The sequence below is a fragment of the Carettochelys insculpta genome, chromosome 2, assembly GCF_033958435.1.
Source record: "Carettochelys insculpta isolate YL-2023 chromosome 2, ASM3395843v1, whole genome shotgun sequence".
Classification (NCBI taxonomy): domain Eukaryota; kingdom Metazoa; phylum Chordata; order Testudines; family Carettochelyidae; genus Carettochelys; species Carettochelys insculpta.
Genome location: NC_134138.1, coordinates 276,676,532 through 276,686,077, shown reverse-complemented (window position 1 = coordinate 276,686,077; position 9,546 = coordinate 276,676,532).

The following is a 9,546-nucleotide window of genomic DNA, read 5'->3' as shown; positions in this document are numbered from 1 at the left end:
AGGAGAAGATTGTGCAGTAATGGACAAAATATTGCATTGATTTGTACAAAGTACAGTTGGACCCGAGTGTCTCAGACAGACTGATTGAAGAACTGAAAGAGATGCCTCTGCTGAGCAACAAGAGCAAGACCGATATTTTAAAGGAGGAAGTAGAAAGAGCAGTGAAACAACTGAAGAACAAGAGCCCTCGAAATGATAAGATCATGGGAGAGGCGATCAAATACGGCAGAGAAACTATGATTCAGGAAATACACCGAGTATGTATTATAGCATGGAAAGAAGGGAAGGCACCTAGGGAATGAACAAGATCTGTCCTAGTGACAATACACAAGAAAGGAAGTACTTTGGAGTGCAAGAACAACAGAACGATTGCCCTAGTGAGTCATCTAGGCAAGGTGGTGATGATGATACTGACAGAGAGACTAAGATCACAGAGGGAAGAACATCTAGTGGACGAGCAAGTAGGTTTCAAGAACGATAGAAGTACCAGACAGCAGATATTGGCACTAGGATTAATAGCAGAGAGAGCTCGATGAAAGAACGAGAATATCTACATTTGCTTCGTCGACTTTCAGAAGGCTTTTGACAGTATAGATCAGAAAATGACTTGGGCGGTGTTGGAGTCATACAGAGTGGACAGCAGACTGATAGGTTGTTGAAGGATACCAGTGACAATGCGGAGGCAGTGGTGAGAACGTGTGAGGAGTTGGGAATTTGGTTTAGAACAAGTAGAGGTACAAGATAAGGAGATCTGATATCACTGAGTATCTTCATCACGCAGCTAGAGAGAGTGATGGATGAGATGAAGGAAGGGGTAGAAAGGGGGGCCCAGAACTGGACGCAATATTCCAACTGGAGCCTAATCAGTGCGGAGTAGAGCAGAAGAATGACTTCTCATGTCTTGCTCACAAAGCTCCTCTTAATGCATCCCAGAATTATGTTCACTGTTTTTGCAACAGCATTTTTCCTTGCAACAAGGCCCATTGCCAGCTTTGTCCACATATCTATTCTGGAGATACTATCACTGGACCTAACCTGGTTATTCACAAAATCATGGGCACAGTCTCATGTTCCTCAGCTAATATCATATATGCCATCATGTGCCAGCAATGCCCAGATGCTTTGTATGTTGGACAGTCTTCAAACTCTCTTAGACAAAGAATTAATGGGCATAAAACAGACATAAAAACAGTCCCGATTCACAAACCTGTCAGCCAGCACTTTAATGGAGTGGGCCATTCTGTTAATGACCTGAAAGTCTACGTTTTACTGAATAGAAATTTTCACAACAGTTTGGAAAGGGAGGCTGCTGAACTCTCTTTTATATTCAAATTAGACACATTAACACGTGGTTTGAACTGGGATGGGAATTTTCTAGCTCATTATAGGGGCTCTTTTGCATACTTGGCTTTATCTAATTCTTGACTCCCCCCATCTTTTCTGCCCCTCTGCCCTCTGATTTGCTCACCTTGATAATATTTTTCTGATTTGTCAACCTTAATTACTATTTTGGGTTCTCTGTGCCTTAACTATTGAGTCTGTTCTGGTCTGGCTATGATCAGAAGAAGTGGGTCTGTCCCACGAAAGCTCATCACCTAATAAAGTATTTTGTTAGTCTTTAAAGTGCTACTGGACTGCTTTTTTGTTTTGACTGTTGAGTCATGTTTAGCTTGTGGTCCACTGTGACCCCTCGATCCTTTTCTGCAGTGATCCTTCCTCCAGAGTTTCTTCCCATTCGGTATGTGTGAAACTGACTGTCAGCACCAGTTCCTTCAAAGGGACTGCAATAAACATCTGATGAGGCTGTTCTCAGATGACCTGCACTTCCGTCCTGACCCCCAACAGCAAAAGATTGTCTGAAGCCCTGAAGCATGTGACTTTCTACCCCTTCCAAAATTAGGGCTGGTTTTTATCCTAACTACTATAACTCTGAATCTTGTCATTAGACATCTAAAGCTCCAGTTCGTTTTTTAGAATCCTGTCTCAGTGAAATTTTAGGGCAACAAGTTCCACAGGCCAAACTCATGTTGTATGGAAAATAATTCCTTTCTCAGCTGTCAATGGCTGGCCTTGATGGTGTTGGTGTTACTTGTGTCCTACTCCCCATTATGCACTGAGAGTAATAAGCAACAGAGGAACTGGGTGTGGAAGGACAAGGGTTCCAGTAATAAAATCACATTGCTGATCAGCGGTTGTACACACCCATCTTGATAACTCCCAAGGTTTTTTTTGAAAAGCTAAATTTAACTCACTTCAAAGGCTTCTGGTTTTCAATTGGGCCTGCGCCTTGTCAGTTGGTGTGATAACGATAAATTTCAAATCTGGCTTTGAAGGGCGACGGCTGGGCACGTTGAAACTTTGCACCTGCAGGAGTTTATTAATAGCACAAAGGCTTGTCCCCTCATTGTGTTAAAAACAACAAGACGTCCTGTGGCATCTTATAGACTAACAGATTAATTGGGGCATAAGCTTTCATGGGCAAAGACCCACTTCGTCAGATGTGCCTTCGTCAGCTGCACCAGCCATTTATATTGTTTTAAATTCACTTCTTCTCTCATTCCAGACTGAACCTCCTCATGAAAGCCAGCCCAAAGTGCCCCACTCAGAGGCTGCCAGAGAGTGACTTGTTCTGTTTGTAAAGCATCTCGGACAGAGTAAAAGAGAGAATCCCAGCCCCTTATTAATTATCACTACTCCTGTTAAAGGTTTATAGACTAATACAGGGGTGAGCAAGCACTTTGCTTCAGGTTCCACTCTTCAGTTAGCACCACCCTCCGCCCTGTCTAACACAATCCAAAGCGATGGAAATGTCGGTTGTGTTCATGTGAAAAAAAAGACAACCCCTTTCAGCGTGTGTCAGAAAATATGTTTGTAGAATGTAAAACACTTTATTCTTCAGTATCGAAACACAGTAACAGATTCCAGCATTTTTAATTCGATGAATCAGCCTCACACCCCACGGCTGGCCCCTGCTAAGTAAATGTCATGCCCCCACCCCACTTTGTGCACCCCTATCTAATAGACGGAGAAACAAAGGCGAATGATTGAACCCAGGCATAGAAGCTGGCCAATGGCAGACCCAAGACGAGAGGCCAAAGTTTCCGAATGAGACGCTCTACCCATTGCACCATCCTACCCCCCATAAAGTTCAATGAGAGTTTGCCTTTAAATGGACCTGTATTTATTGCCTGGAAGTGCCTGTGGTGTGGAAATTGTGGCACATGGCTGTCCCCTGGCACTAGAGCTGTTGCACTGACAGCTCAGGATATATCTGCACCAGGCTGCTGCCAGGAGGGGGAGAAAACGGGGCAGTTACTCTGGGCCTGGCAATTCAAAAGGGCCGAGGCTCCCAGCCACTGCTACCTCTACTGCAGGAGTCGGGGTGGCTGGGGTCCCAGACCCTTGGAATTGCTACTGGAGCACCTTCCAGCACACTCCAGGCAGTTCTCAGGGCTGACTGAGGGGTTGGGGGGACAGCACGGTGCACTCCAGGTGGAGCTACCTGGCTACCTGGCTACCTCTAGCCCCTCCCCTTTCTGCCCTCCCCCTTTCTGCTCCTCCTCACACACCCACCTTGCCTACGGGCCTGGCAAATCTGTCGTCCCCATTGGTCCACGCTCCAAAAACAGACTGGCAGCACCGACAGCCCAGATCAACTGACTCAAGCCCCGCCTCTGGGCTAATACAAACAGTGTCAAATGTGGGCTCTGAGATCCAGCCCCTACTCCCCGGTGGTTTTGGTAGTTTCAGGTCTGTAGCACAACCCCTGGTCAGCAGACATGGACAAAGAGAGTCACGGCTGCTGTTCCCCCACCCCAGTATAGATGTAGCCTCAGACATTGGGCTAAAAGACTACCTCTAATTACTCAAGCCGAATATTAGGAGAGCAGCAAGGTGCAGCCGCTCACATCTGCATCGGGTGCAGAAAAGCTGCTGAGTTCTGACAGTCCTTTGGCCATGCCGGATAGTGAGGGGCTAGTCATTTAAACCCTCTGTCTGCATCTAGGCCAGCACTGAGCGGCCTCCAATCATGCACCTTCACAATGCTTTGCTCTCCTGCTTTTTCTGCCTGCTCCTCCTTCATAGGCTAGGCACCTCTTTATGCCGCCTCTCCCGCAGCACTGATCCAACCTTCCACTAGCCAGAACTGCTGCACTCAGCTTGCTTTCCAGACCACTTTTCCCCTTCTCATCCAAACCTCCACTGTTCTGAATATTTGATACCAGGGCAAAAGAAAGGTCATCCGGGCAGCAAGGAACGAACTGAGCGTCTTGAAAACATGTGTATTCAGCAGCATGTTGTACGGATGTAAGACAAGGGTGATAATGAAAAGAAGAATATTGGCGTTCGAAAGGAGTTGTTATAGAAAGATTCTGAGAATAGGATGGATGCAGAAGGTCACCAACGAGGAATTATATAGAAAGATACAGCCGAAAGAGAACCTGCTTCAGAAGGTTATAAAACGGAACCTATAACTATTTGGGCATATTTGCAGAATGACCAACAAACAAAAAATCAAGACCCTGGTATCTGGCATAATGGACAGTTCAAATAGGAGAGGCAGCCCCATAGAGAATGGATGGATGATGTAGTAGATTGGTGCAGAGCTAGTCTACAGAAACGAAGCCACTCTGTACTGGAGAGGGAAAGATGGAAGGAAATAGTGAGAGAGGCATCAGACACCAACAGGCGCTGAGCCCACGGTTATTGATGATGATGAAGGATCACCAAAAATAGCTTCTGTTCTTTTTACTGCATCAAGGTGACCCAGACTACAGCTGTGCAGAAGACTGTGATTCTATTTTGTGGAGGATTTTGGAATTTCGCAAGGAGGCTTTATCCTGCTTTGGAATGAACACCCACAATTTAGAAAAGTTCCACCCAACAGAATCAAAACATTTAATTAGGACAAAAGAGAACAGCTCGTTCGACATTTCACTTTGAAACACTTTCCCAGATGGGTGGTAGGAAACCAGTGGAATCCCACCTGGCTTTCATCACATCTTCATTCAAATCAAACCCTCTCCAACATGCTCTCTGGAGTCACTGCTTTCACATTCCTCAAATGGAAGCTGGAGATATCCTGGACTAGCTCCAGTTGAGACCTTAGTCTTGCCTGAGTCATCATACCGAATATTTTCATTCTAATTGGTTTTGCATATTTGCAGTTGTTTTGCATATTTGCAGTCCTTTCATTTCAATAAGAGTTTTAAAAGAGAGATTTTTAACTTCACTGTTTATGCTTATTCCCAGTGCAAGGTGGTGAAACCCAGGTTGTCAACAGGAGACAATGAACCTACAACCTTAGGGGCAAAAGTCACGTGCTCTACCACAAGGTCATGCCTAAACTGCAGGCTTTTGTCAGAAGACCAGAGGTCCCTTGGCAGAAATCTGCTGCATCGGGCGCATCCTGTTTACATCCCTGTCTTCCTTGTTCCACAAGGAAGAAGGAATGTCTCAGCAGAGGGGGTTTTCCCGACATTTGGCCCCAAGTGGACAGGACAAATGTTGGGAAAGCCTCTCCCCATGGAACTGTGGGCAAGAACTGTCGGGAAAGCCTCTCTCAGTGGAACCGTCGGCAAATACATTGTGTAATTTGTGTGTCTTTTGCTAACAGTTCTCAGTAATCTAGACACCGACCGTGAGCTAAAAGCTAGCTTGTGCTCAGATAGGGCTGTAGAGCAGGGGCTTCATTCTCCCTTGTCAGTGGTCTCAGGGGTTACATAATCCCCTCAGCTGAGGAGGCACATCCCAAGCTTCTGAGACCTTCCAGCAGCTCATCCCAGCTGAGCCCCTACTTGTAATCACCAACAGGCAGACTTGAACCTTGGACAGCTGGAGCTTAATGCAGGTACCTCTACAGCTTGAGCTAAAGAGGCTTCCTGCTCAGGACAAACTCTGTAGACAGTAATCATTTTTTTCTCTGTGTGAGTGGTCTAGGTGCCACTACCTGGGACAGTGAACCACACTCCGAGGTGCATGGGTTACATACTCCCCGTAGCCAAGGAAGCATGTCAAGAGCCTCAGAGACCCATTTGAAATCCTGGATGAGCCCCTGCTTGTCGGGCTGATGGAACCTGGGTTGTCGGCAGGAGGAAATGAACCTGCAACCTTAGGGGCTAGGCTGTATGATTTGTCTACAGCATCAGCTAAAAGCTAGCAAGCACTCAGCCATAGCTACTGAGCAGAGACTCAACTGCCCCTTATCAGAGGTCTCAGTACTCCTGGAGTTACACCAGTAATAGGCTGTTCTGCTGCATTCTAATTTCAAGGCCAATATAACAATACAGAAAAGATGAAGTAGGAGGAAAGGAAACACTGATATTTGCTTAACAAATGGAAAATAGGGCCGGTAAATTACAACAGTATGTAAGAACAAACAGACTTTTTCAGTGCTGGCCGTGTTTCATTTTGTTTTGAAAAGAAACTAGTCAGTATGCTCCATGGCTTGGTTTCCCACCAATGAGTAGATGGGGGCCGTGCAATTTGTCTCCTCTTTTTTGCTGCGCTCAGATTTCAGAGCTAAATTTTACTCTCCTTTACGCCATCATGAGCCAGCTGACATCATCTGGGGCTTTCCATCACTTGTCGGTGGCAGAATCTGGCCTTAAAGACAAGTGTGGCTATTTCTATTGTATTTCTATTGTAGTCGCAGCCAGAGGGCACAGCTGAGATTGGGAAGTTAATCGTGCTAGGTGCTGTCCATCCAAATAATAAGCAGTGGGTCCTCTTAACCTCAGTAAGCTTGAGGATGAATTATTAACCCCTTCTTACAGGCGAAGGACAGAGGTTGGGAGCCACCCAGGGTCACGCAGAGACTCTATGGCCGAGTGCGTATTGAACTAAGATCCGCTCCAATGCCTTAATGGCCACAAGATCCTGCTTCTTCTCTTAGCAGCAGCCATTAGTAGATATCAAGAGTCCAGTTCTGCTTAGCTGACAGGGTGCAACTGAATGGAAGTTACACCCACCTACGTAAAGGGCAGAGCTGGACACAAGATCTTCACCCCAAAAAAAGTCTAGATAAATGGACAGCTTGTGCCAGGTTTGAGCAGGTCAGACTCTCCATATGGCTAGGCCTGTGCACCTTAATCCAGAATGATGACACCTCTTCCTTCTACCAACGTATCCTAGTCGGCTGTACTCCACACTGATCAGGCCTCAGCTGCAGCACTGTATCAAGTTCTGAGAACGACACTTCAGGAAAGATGTGGAGAAGGTCCAGAGAAGATCAACAAAAGCTAGGAAAGGTCTAGAAGACATAATCTATGAGGAAAGGCTGAAAAAGATGGATTAGTCTGGAGAAGAAAGGACTACAGGGACATGATGGCAGCCTTCAAATACATAAAAGGTTGTAACAAGCAGGTGGGAAAAAATTGTGCTTGTTATCCTCTGCAGAGAGGGCAAGAAGGAATGGGTTTAAATTTTAGCAAGAGGGGTTTCCACTGGACATCAGGAAAGACTTCTTAACTGTCAGGGTAGTTAGCCACCGGACTCAACTACATAGGGAGTTGTGGAATCTCTTCCATTAAAGGTTTTAAAGAACAGGTTAGGCAAACAGCTGTCCGGAATGAGATACTTAATATTTAAAGCGTTGGCTTTGGGTGAGTAAGTTAGTGCTCATTAAGGTGGATGGAGTGGAATACATATCTGTGGCTGTGTTCCTGGTGGCTGGGTGGTCTAATGGCTAGATCACAAAGAAAATGGGCAGAATAGTTGATGAGTGTAGGACCTAGACAAGGTGACCTCTCAACATCCCTAGACTTTTTTGGGGGTGAAGATATTGTGTCCAGAAATATATGAATCTGTATTTCCATGATTATTCTAGTCCTGCCCTGACTCTACCAGTGTCTCTCTGTCCTTGCATCCAATCCTGTTATTCCGGTCCTAGGCGTGAGCAAAGAGCATGAATTATACCATGAAAACAACAAAGAGTTCTGTGGCACCTTAAAAATTAACCAAGTTATTTGAGTCTAACCTTTCATGGGTAAAAAAACACTTCATCATTTGCATGGAGATGATTTATCTGACAAAGTGTTTTTTTTACCCAAGAAAGCCAATGCCCAAATAAATCGGTTAGTCTCTAAGGTGCCACAGGACTCCTTGTTGTTTCTGCAGATACAGATAAGACAGCTACCTCTCTGAGAACTACACCATAATGTGAAGGGGTTGTGCACTAAATGCTTTGGGTGGAATTTGAGAAGTTGGCGAATGGATGATGCCTGACCATAGTACATGGACTTCACCAATGGTTGAGAGAACTCAAGACCTCACTGAGATGGTCCTCAAGCCAGTGTATCTCCGAAATAATGGATCCTACAATTAGGAGTCAGCTTGGAAGAAGGTGGCAGGGCAAGGGGAGAAAATGATGGTACTCATCCACGCTCCTCCCACTAAATAAACTCCACCCATGCAAGACCTAATTGCAACTTCATGTCGAAAATATATGATCATGCGTGTTCTATGGGCTCCAAGTGCACTCATTAGATTGCTTTTGGTTTCCCCTTCCTTAAGGCTTGGCTTCTTCACTGAACGTCTTAAGCTTGGCTCCCATTTGGGGGCCTCAGATACCTGAGGGGGCTCTGCTGGGCCTCTTTGGTCTGGGTTCTTGGTTGTGGGGTGGGCAAAACTAGCTGTGCTCTCCAAAAGCCCTCTCATTAGCGGTGCCAAAACAAGCTGTCATTCCCAGTAAGCTGGGCAGATCATCCTTATCTAATGCTTTGAGAGATGAGATAGTTACAAAGCGCTGGGTTTGGGTGAGTAAGTTAGCCCTCACTGAGGTGGATGGAACAGAATACATATTTGTGGCCAAGTTCCTGGTGGCTGGATAGCCTAGGGGCTAGATCACAGAGTAGCTGGGGAGACACAGGAGGGTGCTGGCCCCCTGCCCCTGTGGTCCTGACCCAGGAGCTCTGAACCACTCCTTAGCTAGTACTTAAGTTTGGTGTGAGATCTCAACAGTCCAGATTTCCCTTAGTTGGAGATCTCTCGTTGGGTTCTCCCCTTTTCCCATGGGGTAGGGTAGGGGCTTACTTTTTCTGAGCAGACGGACTATGATTCTTGTCATAAGGTGACAGAACCTCCTCCTGCCTCCCTGCTAGTCAGCCCCAAACTGAGCCAGGCTGCTTCCTTTTCTCCTCCCTCCAGGCCTGGAATTGGTTGCAGGTAAAGCCGGGCAGTGCTAGCTGGGCCCAGAAGCTTTCATTGAGCCCTGGGACACCCGCCCCTCCTCCCTTCGCTCCCTCACAATCTCTGCACCCTACCATCAAGTAATGCCTTGAACACTCCACACGAGAGATAAATTTCCTGGACATTACAGTGCAAATCACTGATGGCCTGATCAATACCACTCTGTACTGGAAACCCACTGATTGCTATACTTACCCACATGCTTCTAGCTTCCATCCTGCACGCCTGACATGAGCCATCATTTACAGTCAAGCCCTGAGATACAATCGCATCTGCTCTGATCCTACTGACAGAGACCAAAACTACGAGATCTCTACCAAACATTCATAAACCTGAATTACCCACCGGGAGAAGTGA